Raw genomic sequence first — 17,135 nt, forward strand, 5'->3', positions numbered from 1 at the left:
TTATTTGGTCGTATTTAAATTCAAATTCGAGGCTCAAGCGCGATCAGGGGTAGCCTTTATATAAATAGAATGCGCAAGAATTGGGTGCGATCATACCAGCACTAATGCACCGGATCCCATCAGAACTCCGCAGTTAAGCGTGCTTGGGGGCGAGAGTAGTACTAGGATGGGTGACCTCCTGGGAAGTCCTCGTGTTGCACCCTCCAATTTTATATCTCATTAAATTTTTTTCTATTTTTTTTATATCTCATCGTATAACTAATTAGTTATTTACGGAATAAATCACTCGAAACGTTATTTGGTCGTATTTAAATTCAAATTCGAGGCTCAAGCGCGATCAGGGTAGCCTTTATATAAATAGAATGCGCAAGAATTGACGGGTGCGATCATACCAGCACTAATGCACCGGATCCCATCAGAACTCCGCAGTTAAGCGTGCTTGGGCGAGAGTAGTACTAGGATGGGTGACCTCCTGGGAAGTCCTCGTGTTGCACCCTCCAATTTTATATCTCATTAAATTTTTTTTCTTTTTTTTATATCTCATCGTATAACTAATTAGTTATTTACGGAATAAATCACTCGAAACGTTATTTGGTCGTATTTAAATTCAAATTCGAGGCTCAAGCGCGATCAGGGGTAGCCTTTATATAAATAGAATGCGCAAGAATTGATGGGTGCGATCATACCAGCACTAATGCACCGGATCCCATCAGAACTCCGCAGTTAAGCGTGCTTGGGCGAGAGTAGTACTAGGATGGGTGACCTCCTGGGAAGTCCTCGTGTTGCACCCTCCAATTTTATATCTCATTAAATTTTTTTTCTATTTTTTTATATCTCATCGTATAACTAATTAGTTATTTACGGAATAAATCACTCGAAACGTTATTTGGTCGTATTTAAATTCAAATTCGAGGCTCAAGCGCGATCAGGGGTAGCCTTTATATAAATAGAATGCGCAAGAATTGACGGGTGCGATCATACCAGCACTAATGCACCGGATCCCATCAGAACTCCGCAGTTAAGCGTGCTTGGCGAGAGTAGTACTAGGATGGGTGACCTCCTGGGAAGTCCTCGTGTTGCACCCCTCCAATTTTATATCTCATTAAATTTTTTTCTATTTTTTTTATATCTCATCGTATAACTAATTAGTTATTTACGGAATAAATCACTCGAAACGTTATTTGGTCGTATTTAAATTCAAATTCGAGGCTCAAGCGCGATCAGGGTAGCCTTTATATAAATAGAATGCGCAAGAATTGATGGGTGCGATCATACCAGCACTAATGCACCGGATCCCATCAGAACTCCGCAGTTAAGCGTGCTTGGGCGAGAGTAGTACTAGGATGGGTGACCTCCTGGGAAGTCCTCGTGTTGCACCCTCCAATTTTATATCTATTAAATTTTTTTTCTATTTTTTTATATCTCATCGTATAACTAGTTATTTACGGAATAAATCACTCGAAACGTTATTTGGTCGTATTTAAATTCAAATTCGAGGCTCAAGCGCGATCAGGGTAGCCTTTATATAAATAGAATGCGCAAGAATTGATGGGTGCGATCATACCAGCACTAATGCACCGGATCCCATCAGAACTCCGCAGTTAAGCGTGCTTGGGCGAGTAGTACTAGGATGGGTGACCTCCTGGGAAGTCCTCGTGTTGCACCCCTCCAATTTTATATCTCATTAAATTTTTTTCTATTTTTTTATATCTCATCGTATAACTAATTAGTTATTTACGGAATAAATCACTCGAAACGTTATTTGGTCGTATTTAAATTCAAATTCGAGGCTCAAGCGCGATCAGGGGTAGCCTTTATATAAATAGAATGCGCAAGAATTGATGGGTGCGATCATACCAGCACTAATGCACCGGATCCATCAGAACTCCGCAGTTAAGCGTGCTTGGGCGAGAGTAGTACTAGGATGGTGACCTCCTGGGAAGTCCTCGTGTTGCACCCTCCAATTTTATATCTCATTAAATTTTTTTTCTATTTTTTTATATCTATGTTAACTAATATTATTTCGGATAATCACCGAAACGTTATTTGGTCGTATTTAATTCAATTCGAGGCTCAACGCGTAGGGGTAGCCTTTATATAAATAGAATGCGCAAGAATTGATGGGTGCGATCATACCAGCACTAATGCACGGATCCCATCAGAACTCCGCAGTTAGCGTGCTTGGGCGAGAGTAGTATAGGATGGGTGACCTCCTGGGAAGTCCTCGTGTTGCACCCCTCCAATTTTATATCTTCATTAAATTTTTTTTCTATTTTTTTATATGTCATCGTATAACTAATTAGTTATTTACGGAATAAATCACTCGAAACGTTATTTGGACGTATTTAAATTCAAATTCGAGGCTCAAGCGCGATCAGGGGTAGCCTTTATATAAATAGAATGCGCAGAATTGATGGTGCGATCTACCAGCACTAATGCATCGGATCGCATCAGAACTCCGCAGTTAGCGTGCTTGGGCGAGATGTACAGATGGTGACCTCTGGGAAGTCCTCGTTTGCACCCTCCAATTTTATATCTCATTAAATTTTTTTTCTATTTTTTTATATCTCATCGTATAACTAATTAGTTATTTACGGAATAAATCACTCGAACGTTATTTGGTCGTATTTAAATTCAAATTCGAGGCTCAAGCGCGATCAGGGGTAGCCTTTATATAATAGATGCGCAAGAATTGACGGGTGCGATCATCAGCACTAATGCACCGGATCCATCAGAACTCCCAGTAAGCGTGCTTGGGGAGGTAGTACTAGGATGGGTGACCTCCTGGAAGTCCTCGTGTTGCACCCTCCAATTTTATATCTCATTAATTTTTTTTCTATTTTTTTATATTCATCGTATAACTAATTAGTTATTTACGGAATAAATCACTCGAAACGTTATTTGGTCGTATTTAAATTCAAATTCGAGGCTCAAGCGCGATCAGGGTAGCCTTTATATAAATAGAATGCGCAAGAATTGATGGGTGCGATCATACCAGCACTAATCACGGATCCCATCAAACTCCGCAGTTAAGCTGCTTGGGCGAGAGTGTACTAGGATGGGTGACCTCCTGGGAAGTCCTCGTGTTGCACCCTCCAATTTTATATCTATTAAATTTTTTTCTATTTTTTTATATTCATCGTATAACTAATTAGTTATTTACGGAATAAATCACTCGAAACGTTATTTGGACGTATTTAAATTCAAATTCGAGGCTCAAGCGCGATCAGGGGTAGCCTTTATATAAATAGAATGCGCAAGAATTGATGGGTGCATCATACCAGCACTAATGCACCGGATCCCATCAGAACTCCGCAGTTAAGCGTGCTTGGGCGAGAGTAGTACTAGGATGGGTGACCTCCTGGGAAGTCCTCGTGTTGCACCCTCCAATTTTATATCTCATTAAATTTTTTTTCTATTTTTTTTTATATCTCATCGTATAACTAATTAGTTATTACGATAAATCACTCGAAACGTTTTTTATTTAAATTCAAATTCGAGGCTACGCGATCAGGGTAGCCTTTTATAATAAATGCGAAGAATGAGGGTGCGATACCAGCACTAATGCACCGGATCCCATCAGAACTCCGCAGTTAAGCGTGCTTGGGCGAGAGTAGTACTAGGATGGGTGACCTCCTGGGAAGTCCTCGTGTTGCACCCTCAATTTTATATCTCATTAATTTTTTTTCTATTTTTTTATATCTCATCGTATAACTAATTAGTTATTTACGGAATAAATCACTCGAAACGTTATTTGGTCGTATTTAAATTCAAATTCGAGGCTCAAGCGCGATCAGGGGTAGCCTTTATATAAATAGAATGCGCAAGAATTGATGGGTGCGATCATACCAGCACTAATGCACCGGATCCCATCAGAACTCCGCAGTTAAGCGTGCTTGGGCGAAGTAGTACTAGGATGGGTGACCTCCTGGGAAGTCCTCGTGTTGCACCCCTCCAATTTTATATCTCATTAAATTTTTTTTCTATTTTTTTTATATTCATCGTATAACTAATTAGTTATTTACGGAATAAATCACTCGAAACGTTATTTGGTCGTATTTAAATTCAAATTCGAGGCTCAAGCGCGATCAGGGGTAGCCTTTATATAAATAGAATGCGCAAGAATTGACGGGTGCGATCATACCAGCACTAATGCACCGGATCCCATCAGAACTCCGCAGTTAAGCGTGCTTGGGCGAGAGTAGTACTAGGATGGGTGACCTCCTGGGAAGTCCTCGTGTTGCACCCCTCCAATTTTATATCTCATTAAATTTTTTTTCTATTTTTTTATATTCATCGTATAACTAATTAGTTATTTACGGAATAAATCACTCGAAACGTTATTTGGACGTATTTAAATTCAAATTCGAGGCTCAAGCGCGATCAGGGTAGCCTTTATATAAATAGAATGCGCAAGAATTGATGGGTGCGATCATACCAGCACTAATGCACGGATCCATCAGAACTCCGCAGTTAAGCGTGCTTGGGCGAGAGTAGTACTAGGATGGGTGACCTCTGGGAAGTCCTCGTGTTGCACCCCTCCAATTTTATATCTCATTAAATTTTTTTTCTATTTTTTTATATCTCATCGTATAACTAATTAGTTATTTACGGAATAAATCACTCGAAACGTTATTTGGTCGTATTTAAATTCAAATTCGAGGCTCAAGCGCGATCAGGGGTAGCCTTTATATAAATAGAATGCGCAAGAATTGATGGGTGCGATCATACCAGCACTAATGCACCGGATCCCATCAGAACTCCGCAGTTAAGCGTGCTTGGGCGAGAGTAGTACTAGGATGGGTGACCTCCTGGGAAGTCCTCGTGTTGCACCCCTCCAATTTTATATCTCATTAAATTTTTTTTCTATTTTTTTTATATCTCATCGTATAACTAATTAGTTATTTACGGAATAAATCACTCGAAACGTTATTTGGCGTATTTAAATTCAAATTCGAGGCTCAAGCGCGATCAGGGGTAGCCTTTATATAAATAGAATGCGCAAGAATTGATGGGTGCGATCATACCAGCACTAATGCACCGGATCCCATCAGAACTCCGCAGTTAAGCGTGCTTGGGCGAGAGTAGTACTAGGATGGGTGACCTCCTGGGAAGTCCTCGTGTTGCACCCTTCCAATTTTATATCTATTAAATTTTTTTTCTATTTTTTTTATATCTCATCGTATAACTAATTAGTTATTTACGGAATAAATCACTCGAAACGTTATTTGGACGTATTTAAATTCAAATTCGAGGCTCAAGCGCGATCAGGGGTAGCCTTTATATAAATAGAATGCGCAAGAATTGAGGGTGCGATCATACCAGCACTAATGCACCGGATCCCATCAGAACTCCGCAGTTAAGCGTGCTTGGGCGAGAGTAGTACTAGGATGGGTGACCTCCTGGGAAGTCCTCGTGTTGCACCCTCCAATTTTATATCTCATTAAATTTTTTTTCTATTTTTTTTATATCTCATCGTATAACTAATTAGTTATTTACGGAATAAATCACTCGAAACGTTATTTGGTCGTATTTAAATTCAAATTCGAGGCTCAAGCGCGATCAGGGGTAGCCTTTATATAAATAGAATGCGCAAGAATTGACGGGTGCGATCATACCAGCACTAATGCACCGGATCCCATCAGAACTCCGCAGTTAAGCGTGCTTGGGCGAGAGTAGTACTAGGATGGGTGACCTCCTGGGAAGTCCTCGTGTTGCACCCCTCCAATTTTATATCTCATTAAATTTTTTTTCTATTTTTTTTATATCTCATCGTATAACTAATTAGTTATTTACGGAATAAATCACTCGAAACGTTATTTGGTCGTATTTAAATTCAAATTCGAGGCTCAAGCGCGATCAGGGGTAGCCTTTATATAAATAGAATGCGCAAGAATTGAATGGGTGCGATCATACCAGCACTAATGCATCGGATCCCATCAGAACTCCGCAGTTAAGCGTGCTTGGGCGAGAGTAGTACTAGGATGGGTGACCTCCTGGGAAGTCCTCGTGTTGCACCCCTCCAATTTTATATCTCATTAAATTTTTTTTCTATTTTTTTATATCTCATCGTATAACTAATTAGTTATTTACGGAATAAATCACTCGAAACGTTATTTGGTCGTATTTAAATTCAAATTCGAGGCTCAAGCGCGATCAGGGGTAGCCTTTATATAAATAGAATGCGCAAGAATTGACGGGTGCGATCATACCAGCACTAATGCACCGGATCCCATCAGAACTCCGCAGTAAGCGTGCTTGGGTGAGAGTAGTACTAGGATGGGTGACCTCCTGGAAGTCCTCGTGTTGCACCTCTCCAATTTTATATCTCATTAAATTTTTTTTCTATTTTTTTTATATCTCATCGTATAACTAATTAGTTATTTACGGAATAAATCACTCGAAACGTTATTTGGTCGTATTTAAATTCAAATTCGAGGCTCAAGCGCGATCAGGGTAGCCTTTATATAAATAGAATGCGTAAGAATTGATGGGTGCGATCATACCAGCACTAATGCACCGGATCCCATCAGAACTCCGCAGTTAAGCGTGCTTGGGCGAGAGTAGTACTAGGATGGGTGACCTCCTGGGAAGTCCTCGTGTTGCACCCTCCAATTTTATATCTCATTAAATTTTTTTTCTATTTTTTTTATATCTCATCGTATAACTAATTAGTTATTTACGGAATAAATCACTCGAAACGTTATTTGGTCGTATTTAAATTCAAATTCGAGGCTCAAGCGCGATCAGGGGTAGCCTTTATATAAATAGAATGCGCAAGAATTGATGGTGCGATCATACCAGCACTAATGCACCGGATCCCATCAGAACTCCGCAGTTAAGCGTGCTTGGGCGAGAGTAGTACTAGGATGGGTGACCTCCTGGGAAGTCCTCGTGTTGCACCCTCCAATTTTATATCTCATTAAATTTTTTTCTATTTTTTTTATATCTCATCGTATAACTAATTAGTTATTTACGGAATAAATCACTCGAAACGTTATTTGGTCGTATTTAAATTCAAATTCGAGGCTCAAGCGCGATCAGGGGTAGCCTTTATATAAATAGAATGCGCAAGAATTGATGGGTGCGATCATACCAGCACTAATGCACCGGATCCCATCAGAACTCCGCAGTTAAGCGTGCTTGGGCGAGAGTAGTACTAGGATGGGTGACCTCCTGGGAAGTCCTCGTGTTGCACCCTCCAATTTTATATCTCATTAAATTTTTTTTCTATTTTTTTTATATCTCATCGTATAACTAATTAGTTATTTACGGAATAAATCACTCGAAACGTTATTTGGTCGTATTTAAATTCAAATTCGAGGCTCAAGCGCGATCAGGGGTAGCCTTTATATAAATAGAATGCGCAAGAATTGATGGGTGCGATCATACCAGCACTAATGCACCGGATCCCATCAGAACTCCGCAGTTAAGCGTGCTTGGGCGAGAGTAGTACTAGGATGGGTGACCTCCTGGGAAGTCCTCGTGTTGCACCCTCCAATTTTATATCTCATTAAATTTTTTTTCTATTTTTTTATATCTCATCGTATAACTAATTAGTTATTTACGGAATAAATCACTCGAAACGTTATTTGGTCGTATTTAAATTCAAATTCGAGGCTCAAGCGCGATCAGGGGTAGCCTTTATATAAATAGAATGCGCAAGAATTGATGGGTGCGATCATACCAGCACTAATGCACCGGATCCCATCAGAACTCCGCAGTTAAGCGTGCTTGGGCGAGAGTAGTACTAGGATGGGTGACCTCCTGGGAAGTCCTCGTGTTGCACCCTCCAATTTTATATCTCATTAAATTTTTTTTCTATTTTTTTATATCTCATCGTATAACTAATTAGTTATTTACGGAATAAATCACTCGAAACGTTATTTGGTCGTATTTAAATTCAAATTCGAGGCTCAAGCGCGATCAGGGGTAGCCTTTATATAAATAGAATGCGCAAGAATTGATGGGTGCGATCATACCAGCACTAATGCACCGGATCCCATCAGAACTCCGCAGTTAAGCGTGCTTGGGCGAGAGTAGTACTAGGATGGGTGACCTCCTGGGAAGTCCTCGTGTTGCACCCCTCCAATTTTATATCTCATTAAATTTTTTTTCTATTTTTTTTATATCTCATCGTATAACTAATTAGTTATTTACGGAATAAATCACTCGAAACGTTATTTGGACGTATTTAAATTCAAATTCGAGGCTCAAGCGCGATCAGGGGTAGCCTTTATATAAATAGAATGCGCAAGAATTGATGGGTGCGATCATACCAGCACTAATGCACCGGATCCCATCAGAACTTCGCAGTTAAGCGTGCTTGGGCGAGAGTAGTACTAGGATGGGTGACCTCCTGGGAAGTCCTCGTGTTGCACCCTCCAATTTTATATCTCATTAAATTTTTTTTCTATTTTTTTTATATCTCATCGTATAACTAATTAGTTATTTACGGAATAAATCACTCGAAACGTTATTTGGTCGTATTTAAATTCAAATTCGAGGCTCAAGCGCGATCAGGGGTAGCCTTTATATAAATAGAATGCGCAAGAATTGATGGGTGCGATCATACCAGCACTAATGCACCGGATCCCATCAGAACTCCGCAGTTAAGCGTGCTTGGGCGAGAGTAGTACTAGGATGGGTGACCTCCTGGGAAGTCCTCGTGTTGCACCCTCCAATTTTATATCTCATTAAATTTTTTTTCTATTTTTTTTATATCTCATCGTATAACTAATTAGTTATTTACGGAATAAATCACTCGAAACGTTATTTGGTCGTATTTAAATTCAAATTCGAGGCTCAAGCGCGATCAGGGGTAGCCTTTATATAAATAGAATGCGCAAGAATTGATGGGTGCGATCATACCAGCACTAATGCACCGGATCCCATCAGAACTCCGCAGTTAAGCGTGCTTGGGCGAGAGTAGTACTAGGATGGGTGACCTCCTGGGAAGTCCTCGTGTTGCACCCTCCAATTTTATATCTCATTAAATTTTTTTTCTATTTTTTTTATATCTCATCGTATAACTAATTAGTTATTTACGGAATAAATCACTCGAAACGTTATTTGGTCGTATTTAAATTCAAATTCGAGGCTCAAGCGCGATCAGGGGTAGCCTTTATATAAATAGAATGCGCAAGAATTGATGGGTGCGATCATACCAGCACTAATGCACCGGATCCCATCAGAACTCCGCAGTTAAGCGTGCTTGGGCGAGAGTAGTACTAGGATGGGTGACCTCCTGGGAAGTCCTCGTGTTGCACCCTCCAATTTTATATCTCATTAAATTTTTTTTCTATTTTTTTATATCTCATCGTATAACTAATTAGTTATTTACGGAATAAATCACTCGAAACGTTATTTGGTCGTATTTAAATTCAAATTCGAGGCTCAAGCGCGATCAGGGGTAGCCTTTATATAAATAGAATGCGCAAGAATTGATGGGTGCGATCATACCAGCACTAATGCACCGGATCCCATCAGAACTCCGCAGTTAAGCGTGCTTGGGCGAGAGTAGTACTAGGATGGGTGACCTCCTGGGAAGTCCTCGTGTTGCACCCTTCCAATTTTATATCTCATTAAATTTTTTTTCTATTTTTTTTATATCTCATCGTATAACTAATTAGTTATTTACGGAATAAATCACTCGAAACGTTATTTGGACGTATTTAAATTCAAATTCGAGGCTCAAGCGCGATCAGGGGTAGCCTTTATATAAATAGAATGCGCAAGAATTGATGGGTGCGATCATACCAGCACTAATGCACCGGATCCCATCAGAACTCGCAGTTAAGCGTGCTTGGGCGAGAGTAGTACTAGGATGGGTGACCTCCTGGGAAGTCCTCGTGTTGCACCCCTCCAATTTTATATCTCATTAAATTTTTTTTCTATTTTTTTTATATCTCATCGTATAACTAATTAGTTATTTACGGAATAAATCACTCGAAACGTTATTTGGACGTATTTAAATTCAAATTCGAGGCTCAAGCGCGATCAGGGGTAGCCTTTATATAAATAGAATGCGAAGAATTGATGGGTGCGATCATACCAGCACTAATGCACCGGATCCCATCAGAACTCGCAGTTAAGCGTGCTTGGGCGAGAGTAGTACTAGGATGGGTGACCTCCTGGGAAGTCCTCGTGTTGCACCCTCCAATTTTATATCTCATTAAATTTTTTTTCTATTTTTTTATATCTCATCGTATAACTAATTAGTTATTTACGGAATAAATCACTCGAAACGTTATTTGGACGTATTTAAATTCAAATTCGAGGCTCAAGCGCGATCAGGGGTAGCCTTTATATAAATAGAATGCGCAAGAATTGATGGGTGCGATCATACCAGCACTAATGCACCGGATCCCATCAGAACTTCGCAGTTAAGCGTGCTTGGGCGAGAGTAGTACTAGGATGGGTGACCTCCTGGGAAGTCCTCGTGTTGCACCCCTCCAATTTTATATCTCATTAAATTTTTTTTCTATTTTTTTTATATCTCATCGTATAACTAATTAGTTATTTACGGAATAAATCACTCGAAACGTTATTTGGTCGTATTTAAATTCAAATTCGAGGCTCAAGCGCGATCAGGGGTAGCCTTTATATAAATAGAATGCGAAGAATTGATGGGTGCGATCATACCAGCACTAATGCACCGGATCCCATCAGAACTCCGCAGTTAAGCGTGCTTGGGCGAGAGTAGTACTAGGATGGGTGACCTCCTGGGAAGTCCTCGTGTTGCACCCTCCAATTTTATATCTCATTAAATTTTTTTTCTATTTTTTTATATCTCATCGTATAACTAATTAGTTATTTACGGAATAAATCACTCGAAACGTTATTTGGTCGTATTTAAATTCAAATTCGAGGCTCAAGCGCGATCAGGGGTAGCCTTTATATAAATAGAATGCGAAGAATTGATGGGTGCGATCATACCAGCACTAATGCACCGGATCCCATCAGAACTCCGCAGTTAAGCGTGCTTGGGCGAGAGTAGTACTAGGATGGGTGACCTCCTGGGAAGTCCTCGTGTTGCACCCCTCCAATTTTATATCTCATTAAATTTTTTTTCTATTTTTTTTATATCTCATCGTATAACTAATTAGTTATTTACGGAATAAATCACTCGAAACGTTATTTGGTCGTATTTAAATTCAAATTCGAGGCTCAAGCGCGATCAGGGGTAGCCTTTATATAAATAGAATGCGCAAGAATTGATGGGTGCGATCATACCAGCACTAATGCACCGGATCCCATCAGAACTCCGCAGTTAAGCGTGCTTGGGCGAGAGTAGTACTAGGATGGGTGACCTCCTGGGAAGTCCTCGTGTTGCACCCCTCCAATTTTATATCTCATTAAATTTTTTTTCTATTTTTTTTATATCTCATCGTATAACTAATTAGTTATTTACGGAATAAATCACTCGAAACGTTATTTGGTCGTATTTAAATTCAAATTCGAGGCTCAAGCGCGATCAGGGGTAGCCTTTATATAAATAGAATGCGCAAGAATTGATGGGTGCGATCATACCAGCACTAATGCACCGGATCCCATCAGAACTCCGCAGTTAAGCGTGCTTGGGCGAGAGTAGTACTAGGATGGGTGACCTCCTGGGAAGTCCTCGTGTTGCACCCTTCCAATTTTATATCTCATTAAATTTTTTTTCTATTTTTTTTATATCTCATCGTATAACTAATTAGTTATTTACGGAATAAATCACTCGAAACGTTATTTGGTCGTATTTAAATTCAAATTCGAGGCTCAAGCGCGATCAGGGGTAGCCTTTATATAAATAGAATGCGCAAGAATTGATGGGTGCGATCATACCAGCACTAATGCACCGGATCCCATCAGAACTCCGCAGTTAAGCGTGCTTGGGCGAGAGTAGTACTAGGATGGGTGACCTCCTGGGAAGTCCTCGTGTTGCACCCCTCCAATTTTATATCTATTAAATTTTTTTTCTATTTTTTTTATATCTCATCGTATAACTAATTAGTTATTTACGGAATAAATCACTCGAAACGTTATTTGGTCGTATTTAAATTCAAATTCGAGGCTCAAGCGCGATCAGGGGTAGCCTTTATATAAATAGAATGCGCAAGAATTGATGGGTGCGATCATACCAGCACTAATGCACCGGATCCCATCAGAACTCCGCAGTTAAGCGTGCTTGGGCGAGAGTAGTACTAGGATGGGTGACCTCCTGGGAAGTCCTCGTGTTGCACCCTCCAATTTTATATCTCATTAAATTTTTTTTCTATTTTTTTATATCTCATCGTATAACTAATTAGTTATTTACGGAATAAATCACTCGAAACGTTATTTGGACGTATTTAAATTCAAATTCGAGGCTCAAGCGCGATCAGGGGTAGCCTTTATATAAATAGAATGCGCAAGAATTGATGGGTGCGATCATACCAGCACTAATGCACCGGATCCCATCAGAACTCCGCAGTTAAGCGTGCTTGGGCGAGAGTAGTACTAGGATGGGTGACCTCCTGGGAAGTCCTCGTGTTGCACCCTCCAATTTTATATCTCATTAAATTTTTTTTCTATTTTTTTTATATCTCATCGTATAACTAATTAGTTATTTACGGAATAAATCACTCGAAACGTTATTTGGACGTATTTAAATTCAAATTCGAGGCTCAAGCGCGATCAGGGGTAGCCTTTATATAAATAGAATGCGCAAGAATTGATGGGTGCGATCATACCAGCACTAATGCACCGGATCCCATCAGAACTCGCAGTTAAGCGTGCTTGGGCGAGAGTAGTACTAGGATGGGTGACCTCCTGGGAAGTCCTCGTGTTGCACCCTCCAATTTTATATCTCATTAAATTTTTTTTCTATTTTTTTTATATCTCATCGTATAACTAATTAGTTATTTACGGAATAAATCACTCGAAACGTTATTTGGTCGTATTTAAATTCAAATTCGAGGCTCAAGCGCGATCAGGGTAGCCTTTATATAAATAGAATGCGCAAGAATTGATGGGTGCGATCATACCAGCACTAATGCACCGGATCCCATCAGAACTCGCAGTTAAGCGTGCTTGGGCGAGAGTAGTACTAGGATGGGTGACCTCCTGGGAAGTCTCGTGTTCACCCTCCAATTTTATATCTCATTAAATTTTTTTCTATTTTTTTTATCTCTCGTATAATATTATTATTTACGGAATAAATACTCGAAGTTATTTTCGTATTTAATTCAATTCGAGGCTCAGGCGATCAGGGTAGCTTTATAAATAGAATGCGAAGATTGATGGTCATCATACCAGCACTAATGCACCGGATCCCATCAGACTCGCAGTAAGCGTGCTGGCAAGTAGTACTAGATGGGTGACCTCTGGATCCGTGTTGCACCCTCAATTTTATTCATTAATTTTTTTCTATTTTTTTATATCTCATCGTATAACTAATTAGTTATTTACGGAATAAATCACTCGAAACGTTATTTGGCGTATTTAAATTCAAATTCGAGGCTCAAGCGCGATCAGGGGTAGCTTTATATAATAGAATGCGCAAGAATTGATGGGTGCGATCATTACCAGCACTAATGCACCGGATCCCATCAGAACTCCGCAGTTAAGCGTGCTTGGCGGAAGTAGTACTAGGATGGGTGACCTCCTGGAAGTCCTCGTGTTGCACCCTCCAATTTTATATCTCATTAAATTTTTTTTCTATTTTTTTATATCTCATCGTATAACTAATTAGTTATTTACGGAATAAATCACTCGAAACGTTATTTGGACGTATTTAAATTCAAATTCGAGGCTCAAGCGCGATCAGGGGTAGCCTTTATATAAATAGAATGCGCAAGAATTGATGGGTGCGATCATACCAGCACTAATGCACCGGATCCCATCAGAACTCCGCAGTTAAGCGTGCTTGGGCGAGAGTAGTACTAGGATGGGTGACCTCCTGGGAAGTCCTCGTGTTGCACCCTTCCAATTTTATATCTCATTAAATTTTTTTTCTATTTTTTTATATCTCATCGTATAACTAATTAGTTATTTACGGAATAAATCACTCGAAACGTTATTTGGTCGTATTTAAATTCAAATTCGAGGCTCAAGCGCGATCAGGGGTAGCCTTATATAAATAGAATGCGCAGAATTGATGGGTGCGATCATACCAGCACTAATGCACCGGATCCCATCAGAACTCCGCAGTTAAGCGTGCTTGGGCGAGAGTAGTACTAGGATGGGTGACCTCCTGGGAAGTCCTCGTGTTGCACCCTCCATTTTATATCTCATTAAATTTTTTTTCTATTTTTTTTATATCTCATCGTATAACTAATTAGTTATTTACGGAATAATCACTCGAAACGTTATTTGGCGTATTTAAATTCAAATTCGAGGCTCAAGCGCGATCAGGGGTAGCCTTTATATAAATAGAATGCGCTAAGATTGATGTGCATCATACCAGCACTATGACGGATCTTAGAACTCCGCAGTTAAGCGTGCTTGGGCGAGAGTAGTACTAGGAGGTGACTCCTGGGAAGTCCTCGTGTTGCACCCTCCTTTCTCAAATTTTATATATCTTTATTAATTTTATTTAGGATTTCCTTATTTTTTTTTTCAATTGAGCTCATGTATATTAATTCCAATTGATGGTTTCCGATATATTCGACTCCGCATAACCTTCAATTATAGGATGTGACTCTAACCGTGTAAATTTAATCTATTTCTGTTTCTAGTTATTTACGGAATAAATCACTCGAAACGTTATTTGGTCGTATTTAAATTCAAATTCGAGGCTCAAGCGCGATCAGGGTAGCTTTATATAAATAGAATCGCAGATTGATGGGTGCGATCATACCAGCATATGCACCGGATCCATCAGAACTCCGCAGTTAAGCGTGCTTGGGCGAGAGTAGTACTAGGATGGGTGACCTCCTGGAGTCCTGTGTTGACCCTCAATTTTATATCTCATTAATTTTTTTTCTATTTTTTTTATATCTCATCGTAACTAATTGTTATTTACGGAATAATCACTCGAAACGTTATTTGTCGTATTTAATTCAAATTCGAGGCTCAAGCGCATCAGGGTAGCCTTTATATAAATGATGCGCAAGAATGATGGGTGCGATCATACCAGCACTAATGCACGGATCCCATCAGAACTCCGCAGTTAAGCGTGCTTTGGGCGTAGTAGTACTAGGATGGTGACCTCTGGAATCCTCGTGTTGACCCCAATTTTATATCTCATTAAATTTTTTTCTATTTTTTTTATATCTCATCGTTAACTAATTAGTTATTTACGAATAAATCATCGAAACTGTTATTTGGTCGTATTTAAATTCAAATTCGGAGCGCTTCCAAGCGCGCGATCAGGGCATCCCTTTATATCAAACTAGAATACGAAAATTGATGGGTCGTCATACCACAATAATGTATCATTGGATCTATCCGAACTCGATTTAAGCCGTGCATACCAGCACTAATGCACCGGATCCCATCAGAACTTCGCAGTTAAGCGTGCTTGGGCGAGAGTAGTACTAGGATGGGTGACCTCCTGGGAAGTCCTCGTGTTGCACCTCCAATTTTATATCTCATTAAATTTTTTTCTATTTTTTTATATCTCATCGTATAACTAATTAGTTATTTACGGAATAAATCACTCGAAACGTTATTTGGACGTATTTAAATTCAAATTCGAGGCTCAAGCGCGATCAGGGGTAGCCTTTATATAAATAGAATGCGCAAGAATTGATGGGTGCGATCATACCAGCACTAATGCACCGGATCCCATCAGAACTCCGCAGTTAAGCGTGCTTGGGCGAGAGTAGTACTAGGATGGGTGACCTCCTGGGAAGTCCTCGTGTTGCACCCTCCAATTTTATATCTCATTAAATTTTTTTTCTATTTTTTTATATCTCATCGTATAACTAATTAGTTATTTACGGAATAAATCACTCGAAACGTTATTTGCGTATTTAAATTCAAATTCGAGGCTCAAGCGCGATCAGGGGTAGCCTTTATATAAATAGAATGCGCAAGAATTGATGGGTGCGATCATACCAGCACTAATGCACCGGATCCCATCAGAACTCGCAGTTAAGCGTGCTTGGGCGAGAGTAGTACTAGGATGGGTGACCTCCTGGGAAGTCCTCGTGTTGCACCCTAATTTTATATCTCATTAAATTTTTTTTCTATTTTTTTATATCTCATCGTATAACTAATTAGTTATTTACGGAATAAATCACTCGAAACGTTATTTGGTCGTATTTAAATTCAAATTCGAGGCTCAAGCGCGATCAGGGGTAGCCTTTATATAAATAGAATGCGCAAGAATTGATGGGTGCGATCATACCAGCACTAATGCACCGGATCCCATCAGAACTCGCAGTTAAGCGTGCTTGGGCGAGAGTAGTACTAGGATGGGTGACCTCCTGGGAAGTCCTCGTGTTGCACCTCTCCAATTTTATATCTCATTAAATTTTTTTTCTATTTTTTTTATATCTCATCGTATAACTAATTAGTTATTTACGGAATAAATCACTCGAAACGTTATTTGGTCGTATTTAAATTCAAATTCGAGGCTCAAGCGCGATCAGGGGTAGCCTTTATATAAATAGAATGCGTAAGAATTGATGGGTGCGATCATACCAGCACTAATGCACCGGATCCCATCAGAACTCCGCAGTTAAGCGTGCTTGGGCGAGAGTAGTACTAGGATGGGTGACCTCCTGGGAAGTCCTCGTGTTGCACCCTCCAATTTATATCTCATTAAATTTTTTTCTATTTTTTTATATCTCATCGTATAACTAATTAGTTATTTACGGAATAAATCACTCGAAACGTTATTTGGTCGTATTTAAATTCAAATTCGAGCTCAAGCGCGATCAGGGGTAGCCTTTATATAAATAGAATGCGCAAGAATTGATGGGTGCGATCATACCAGCACTAATGCACCGGATCCCATCAGAACTCCGCAGTTAAGCGTGCTTGGGCGAGAGTAGTACTAGGATGGGTGACCTCCTGGGAAGTCTCGTGTTGCACCCTCCAATTTTATATCTCATTAAATTTTTTTCTATTTTTTTTATCTCATCGTATAACTAATTAGTTATTTACGGAATAAATCACTCGAAACGTTATTTGGTCGTATTTAAATTCAAATTCGAGGCTCA

The 17,135-nt window shown here is 39.6% G+C and overlaps 51 non-coding genes and 3 pseudogenes across 51 annotated transcripts; all 54 read left to right on the plus strand.

Moving 5' to 3' along the window:
* The first annotated feature begins 82 nt into the window (after positions 1-82).
* Positions 83-203, plus strand: LOC121227387 (5S ribosomal RNA). Its single transcript, XR_005924996.1, has one exon. It is a non-coding gene; the product is annotated as a 5S ribosomal RNA (ribosomal RNA).
* A 175-nt stretch (positions 204-378) lies between these two features.
* LOC121227356 (5S ribosomal RNA) lies at positions 379-497 on the plus strand. The gene has a single exon (XR_005924965.1). It is a non-coding gene; the product is annotated as a 5S ribosomal RNA (ribosomal RNA).
* Positions 498-672: 175 nt separating this feature from the next.
* On the plus strand, positions 673-791 carry LOC121227358 (5S ribosomal RNA). The gene has a single exon (XR_005924966.1). It is a non-coding gene; the product is annotated as a 5S ribosomal RNA (ribosomal RNA).
* A 176-nt stretch (positions 792-967) lies between these two features.
* On the plus strand, positions 968-1,085 carry LOC121227393 (5S ribosomal RNA). The gene has a single exon (XR_005925001.1). It is a non-coding gene; the product is annotated as a 5S ribosomal RNA (ribosomal RNA).
* A 176-nt stretch (positions 1,086-1,261) lies between these two features.
* On the plus strand, positions 1,262-1,380 carry LOC121227359 (5S ribosomal RNA). The gene has a single exon (XR_005924967.1). It is a non-coding gene; the product is annotated as a 5S ribosomal RNA (ribosomal RNA).
* Positions 1,381-1,550: 170 nt separating this feature from the next.
* On the plus strand, positions 1,551-1,667 carry LOC121227388 (5S ribosomal RNA). Its single transcript, XR_005924997.1, has one exon. It is a non-coding gene; the product is annotated as a 5S ribosomal RNA (ribosomal RNA).
* A 176-nt stretch (positions 1,668-1,843) lies between these two features.
* On the plus strand, positions 1,844-1,960 carry LOC121227400 (5S ribosomal RNA). The gene has a single exon (XR_005925009.1). It is a non-coding gene; the product is annotated as a 5S ribosomal RNA (ribosomal RNA).
* A 162-nt stretch (positions 1,961-2,122) lies between these two features.
* LOC121227350 (5S ribosomal RNA) lies at positions 2,123-2,238 on the plus strand. The gene has a single exon (XR_005924961.1). It is a non-coding gene; the product is annotated as a 5S ribosomal RNA (ribosomal RNA).
* Positions 2,239-2,981: 743 nt separating this feature from the next.
* LOC121227351 (uncharacterized) lies at positions 2,982-3,095 on the plus strand (annotated as a pseudogene).
* Positions 3,096-3,268: 173 nt separating this feature from the next.
* On the plus strand, positions 3,269-3,386 carry LOC121227392 (5S ribosomal RNA). The gene has a single exon (XR_005925000.1). It is a non-coding gene; the product is annotated as a 5S ribosomal RNA (ribosomal RNA).
* A 159-nt stretch (positions 3,387-3,545) lies between these two features.
* Positions 3,546-3,661, plus strand: LOC121227398 (5S ribosomal RNA). The gene has a single exon (XR_005925007.1). It is a non-coding gene; the product is annotated as a 5S ribosomal RNA (ribosomal RNA).
* A 174-nt stretch (positions 3,662-3,835) lies between these two features.
* LOC121227391 (5S ribosomal RNA) lies at positions 3,836-3,953 on the plus strand. Its single transcript, XR_005924999.1, has one exon. It is a non-coding gene; the product is annotated as a 5S ribosomal RNA (ribosomal RNA).
* A 177-nt stretch (positions 3,954-4,130) lies between these two features.
* Positions 4,131-4,249, plus strand: LOC121227349 (5S ribosomal RNA). The gene has a single exon (XR_005924960.1). It is a non-coding gene; the product is annotated as a 5S ribosomal RNA (ribosomal RNA).
* A 175-nt stretch (positions 4,250-4,424) lies between these two features.
* LOC121227404 (5S ribosomal RNA) lies at positions 4,425-4,540 on the plus strand. The gene has a single exon (XR_005925012.1). It is a non-coding gene; the product is annotated as a 5S ribosomal RNA (ribosomal RNA).
* A 177-nt stretch (positions 4,541-4,717) lies between these two features.
* LOC121227365 (5S ribosomal RNA) lies at positions 4,718-4,836 on the plus strand. The gene has a single exon (XR_005924974.1). It is a non-coding gene; the product is annotated as a 5S ribosomal RNA (ribosomal RNA).
* Positions 4,837-5,013: 177 nt separating this feature from the next.
* LOC121227360 (5S ribosomal RNA) lies at positions 5,014-5,132 on the plus strand. Its single transcript, XR_005924968.1, has one exon. It is a non-coding gene; the product is annotated as a 5S ribosomal RNA (ribosomal RNA).
* A 176-nt stretch (positions 5,133-5,308) lies between these two features.
* LOC121227361 (5S ribosomal RNA) lies at positions 5,309-5,427 on the plus strand. Its single transcript, XR_005924969.1, has one exon. It is a non-coding gene; the product is annotated as a 5S ribosomal RNA (ribosomal RNA).
* A 177-nt stretch (positions 5,428-5,604) lies between these two features.
* On the plus strand, positions 5,605-5,723 carry LOC121227377 (5S ribosomal RNA). The gene has a single exon (XR_005924986.1). It is a non-coding gene; the product is annotated as a 5S ribosomal RNA (ribosomal RNA).
* A 179-nt stretch (positions 5,724-5,902) lies between these two features.
* Positions 5,903-6,021, plus strand: LOC121227384 (5S ribosomal RNA). The gene has a single exon (XR_005924992.1). It is a non-coding gene; the product is annotated as a 5S ribosomal RNA (ribosomal RNA).
* A 177-nt stretch (positions 6,022-6,198) lies between these two features.
* Positions 6,199-6,315, plus strand: LOC121227403 (5S ribosomal RNA). Its single transcript, XR_005925011.1, has one exon. It is a non-coding gene; the product is annotated as a 5S ribosomal RNA (ribosomal RNA).
* A 177-nt stretch (positions 6,316-6,492) lies between these two features.
* LOC121227362 (5S ribosomal RNA) lies at positions 6,493-6,611 on the plus strand. Its single transcript, XR_005924970.1, has one exon. It is a non-coding gene; the product is annotated as a 5S ribosomal RNA (ribosomal RNA).
* Positions 6,612-6,787: 176 nt separating this feature from the next.
* Positions 6,788-6,906, plus strand: LOC121227383 (5S ribosomal RNA). Its single transcript, XR_005924991.1, has one exon. It is a non-coding gene; the product is annotated as a 5S ribosomal RNA (ribosomal RNA).
* Positions 6,907-7,082: 176 nt separating this feature from the next.
* Positions 7,083-7,201, plus strand: LOC121227363 (5S ribosomal RNA). Its single transcript, XR_005924972.1, has one exon. It is a non-coding gene; the product is annotated as a 5S ribosomal RNA (ribosomal RNA).
* Positions 7,202-7,378: 177 nt separating this feature from the next.
* LOC121227364 (5S ribosomal RNA) lies at positions 7,379-7,497 on the plus strand. Its single transcript, XR_005924973.1, has one exon. It is a non-coding gene; the product is annotated as a 5S ribosomal RNA (ribosomal RNA).
* Positions 7,498-7,673: 176 nt separating this feature from the next.
* LOC121227366 (5S ribosomal RNA) lies at positions 7,674-7,792 on the plus strand. Its single transcript, XR_005924975.1, has one exon. It is a non-coding gene; the product is annotated as a 5S ribosomal RNA (ribosomal RNA).
* Positions 7,793-7,968: 176 nt separating this feature from the next.
* On the plus strand, positions 7,969-8,087 carry LOC121227389 (5S ribosomal RNA). Its single transcript, XR_005924998.1, has one exon. It is a non-coding gene; the product is annotated as a 5S ribosomal RNA (ribosomal RNA).
* Positions 8,088-8,265: 178 nt separating this feature from the next.
* LOC121227386 (5S ribosomal RNA) lies at positions 8,266-8,384 on the plus strand. The gene has a single exon (XR_005924995.1). It is a non-coding gene; the product is annotated as a 5S ribosomal RNA (ribosomal RNA).
* Positions 8,385-8,561: 177 nt separating this feature from the next.
* On the plus strand, positions 8,562-8,680 carry LOC121227367 (5S ribosomal RNA). The gene has a single exon (XR_005924976.1). It is a non-coding gene; the product is annotated as a 5S ribosomal RNA (ribosomal RNA).
* A 177-nt stretch (positions 8,681-8,857) lies between these two features.
* LOC121227369 (5S ribosomal RNA) lies at positions 8,858-8,976 on the plus strand. The gene has a single exon (XR_005924977.1). It is a non-coding gene; the product is annotated as a 5S ribosomal RNA (ribosomal RNA).
* Positions 8,977-9,153: 177 nt separating this feature from the next.
* LOC121227370 (5S ribosomal RNA) lies at positions 9,154-9,272 on the plus strand. The gene has a single exon (XR_005924978.1). It is a non-coding gene; the product is annotated as a 5S ribosomal RNA (ribosomal RNA).
* A 176-nt stretch (positions 9,273-9,448) lies between these two features.
* On the plus strand, positions 9,449-9,567 carry LOC121227371 (5S ribosomal RNA). Its single transcript, XR_005924979.1, has one exon. It is a non-coding gene; the product is annotated as a 5S ribosomal RNA (ribosomal RNA).
* A 178-nt stretch (positions 9,568-9,745) lies between these two features.
* On the plus strand, positions 9,746-9,863 carry LOC121227394 (5S ribosomal RNA). The gene has a single exon (XR_005925002.1). It is a non-coding gene; the product is annotated as a 5S ribosomal RNA (ribosomal RNA).
* A 177-nt stretch (positions 9,864-10,040) lies between these two features.
* LOC121227395 (5S ribosomal RNA) lies at positions 10,041-10,158 on the plus strand. Its single transcript, XR_005925003.1, has one exon. It is a non-coding gene; the product is annotated as a 5S ribosomal RNA (ribosomal RNA).
* A 176-nt stretch (positions 10,159-10,334) lies between these two features.
* Positions 10,335-10,453, plus strand: LOC121227385 (5S ribosomal RNA). Its single transcript, XR_005924994.1, has one exon. It is a non-coding gene; the product is annotated as a 5S ribosomal RNA (ribosomal RNA).
* A 177-nt stretch (positions 10,454-10,630) lies between these two features.
* Positions 10,631-10,749, plus strand: LOC121227372 (5S ribosomal RNA). Its single transcript, XR_005924980.1, has one exon. It is a non-coding gene; the product is annotated as a 5S ribosomal RNA (ribosomal RNA).
* A 175-nt stretch (positions 10,750-10,924) lies between these two features.
* LOC121227402 (5S ribosomal RNA) lies at positions 10,925-11,043 on the plus strand. Its single transcript, XR_005925010.1, has one exon. It is a non-coding gene; the product is annotated as a 5S ribosomal RNA (ribosomal RNA).
* A 178-nt stretch (positions 11,044-11,221) lies between these two features.
* On the plus strand, positions 11,222-11,340 carry LOC121227354 (5S ribosomal RNA). Its single transcript, XR_005924963.1, has one exon. It is a non-coding gene; the product is annotated as a 5S ribosomal RNA (ribosomal RNA).
* Positions 11,341-11,518: 178 nt separating this feature from the next.
* Positions 11,519-11,637, plus strand: LOC121227373 (5S ribosomal RNA). Its single transcript, XR_005924981.1, has one exon. It is a non-coding gene; the product is annotated as a 5S ribosomal RNA (ribosomal RNA).
* Positions 11,638-11,815: 178 nt separating this feature from the next.
* LOC121227355 (5S ribosomal RNA) lies at positions 11,816-11,934 on the plus strand. The gene has a single exon (XR_005924964.1). It is a non-coding gene; the product is annotated as a 5S ribosomal RNA (ribosomal RNA).
* Positions 11,935-12,111: 177 nt separating this feature from the next.
* On the plus strand, positions 12,112-12,230 carry LOC121227374 (5S ribosomal RNA). Its single transcript, XR_005924983.1, has one exon. It is a non-coding gene; the product is annotated as a 5S ribosomal RNA (ribosomal RNA).
* Positions 12,231-12,406: 176 nt separating this feature from the next.
* Positions 12,407-12,525, plus strand: LOC121227375 (5S ribosomal RNA). The gene has a single exon (XR_005924984.1). It is a non-coding gene; the product is annotated as a 5S ribosomal RNA (ribosomal RNA).
* A 177-nt stretch (positions 12,526-12,702) lies between these two features.
* LOC121227396 (5S ribosomal RNA) lies at positions 12,703-12,820 on the plus strand. The gene has a single exon (XR_005925005.1). It is a non-coding gene; the product is annotated as a 5S ribosomal RNA (ribosomal RNA).
* Positions 12,821-12,996: 176 nt separating this feature from the next.
* LOC121227406 (5S ribosomal RNA) lies at positions 12,997-13,112 on the plus strand. Its single transcript, XR_005925014.1, has one exon. It is a non-coding gene; the product is annotated as a 5S ribosomal RNA (ribosomal RNA).
* Positions 13,113-13,536: 424 nt separating this feature from the next.
* On the plus strand, positions 13,537-13,654 carry LOC121227407 (5S ribosomal RNA). The gene has a single exon (XR_005925016.1). It is a non-coding gene; the product is annotated as a 5S ribosomal RNA (ribosomal RNA).
* Positions 13,655-13,830: 176 nt separating this feature from the next.
* LOC121227376 (5S ribosomal RNA) lies at positions 13,831-13,949 on the plus strand. Its single transcript, XR_005924985.1, has one exon. It is a non-coding gene; the product is annotated as a 5S ribosomal RNA (ribosomal RNA).
* Positions 13,950-14,124: 175 nt separating this feature from the next.
* On the plus strand, positions 14,125-14,243 carry LOC121227378 (5S ribosomal RNA). Its single transcript, XR_005924987.1, has one exon. It is a non-coding gene; the product is annotated as a 5S ribosomal RNA (ribosomal RNA).
* A 567-nt stretch (positions 14,244-14,810) lies between these two features.
* LOC121227352 (uncharacterized) lies at positions 14,811-14,923 on the plus strand (annotated as a pseudogene).
* A 163-nt stretch (positions 14,924-15,086) lies between these two features.
* On the plus strand, positions 15,087-15,200 carry LOC121227353 (uncharacterized; annotated as a pseudogene).
* Positions 15,201-15,428: 228 nt separating this feature from the next.
* On the plus strand, positions 15,429-15,545 carry LOC121227405 (5S ribosomal RNA). The gene has a single exon (XR_005925013.1). It is a non-coding gene; the product is annotated as a 5S ribosomal RNA (ribosomal RNA).
* A 174-nt stretch (positions 15,546-15,719) lies between these two features.
* On the plus strand, positions 15,720-15,838 carry LOC121227380 (5S ribosomal RNA). The gene has a single exon (XR_005924988.1). It is a non-coding gene; the product is annotated as a 5S ribosomal RNA (ribosomal RNA).
* Positions 15,839-16,012: 174 nt separating this feature from the next.
* On the plus strand, positions 16,013-16,130 carry LOC121227397 (5S ribosomal RNA). Its single transcript, XR_005925006.1, has one exon. It is a non-coding gene; the product is annotated as a 5S ribosomal RNA (ribosomal RNA).
* A 174-nt stretch (positions 16,131-16,304) lies between these two features.
* On the plus strand, positions 16,305-16,422 carry LOC121227399 (5S ribosomal RNA). Its single transcript, XR_005925008.1, has one exon. It is a non-coding gene; the product is annotated as a 5S ribosomal RNA (ribosomal RNA).
* Positions 16,423-16,600: 178 nt separating this feature from the next.
* Positions 16,601-16,719, plus strand: LOC121227381 (5S ribosomal RNA). Its single transcript, XR_005924989.1, has one exon. It is a non-coding gene; the product is annotated as a 5S ribosomal RNA (ribosomal RNA).
* Positions 16,720-16,892: 173 nt separating this feature from the next.
* Positions 16,893-17,010, plus strand: LOC121227382 (5S ribosomal RNA). Its single transcript, XR_005924990.1, has one exon. It is a non-coding gene; the product is annotated as a 5S ribosomal RNA (ribosomal RNA).
* The last annotated feature ends 125 nt before the right edge of the window (positions 17,011-17,135 follow it).

This window comes from Gossypium hirsutum, unplaced genomic scaffold (genome assembly GCF_007990345.1).
Source record: "Gossypium hirsutum isolate 1008001.06 unplaced genomic scaffold, Gossypium_hirsutum_v2.1 scaffold_866, whole genome shotgun sequence".
Lineage (NCBI taxonomy): Eukaryota > Viridiplantae > Streptophyta > Magnoliopsida > Malvales > Malvaceae > Gossypium > Gossypium hirsutum.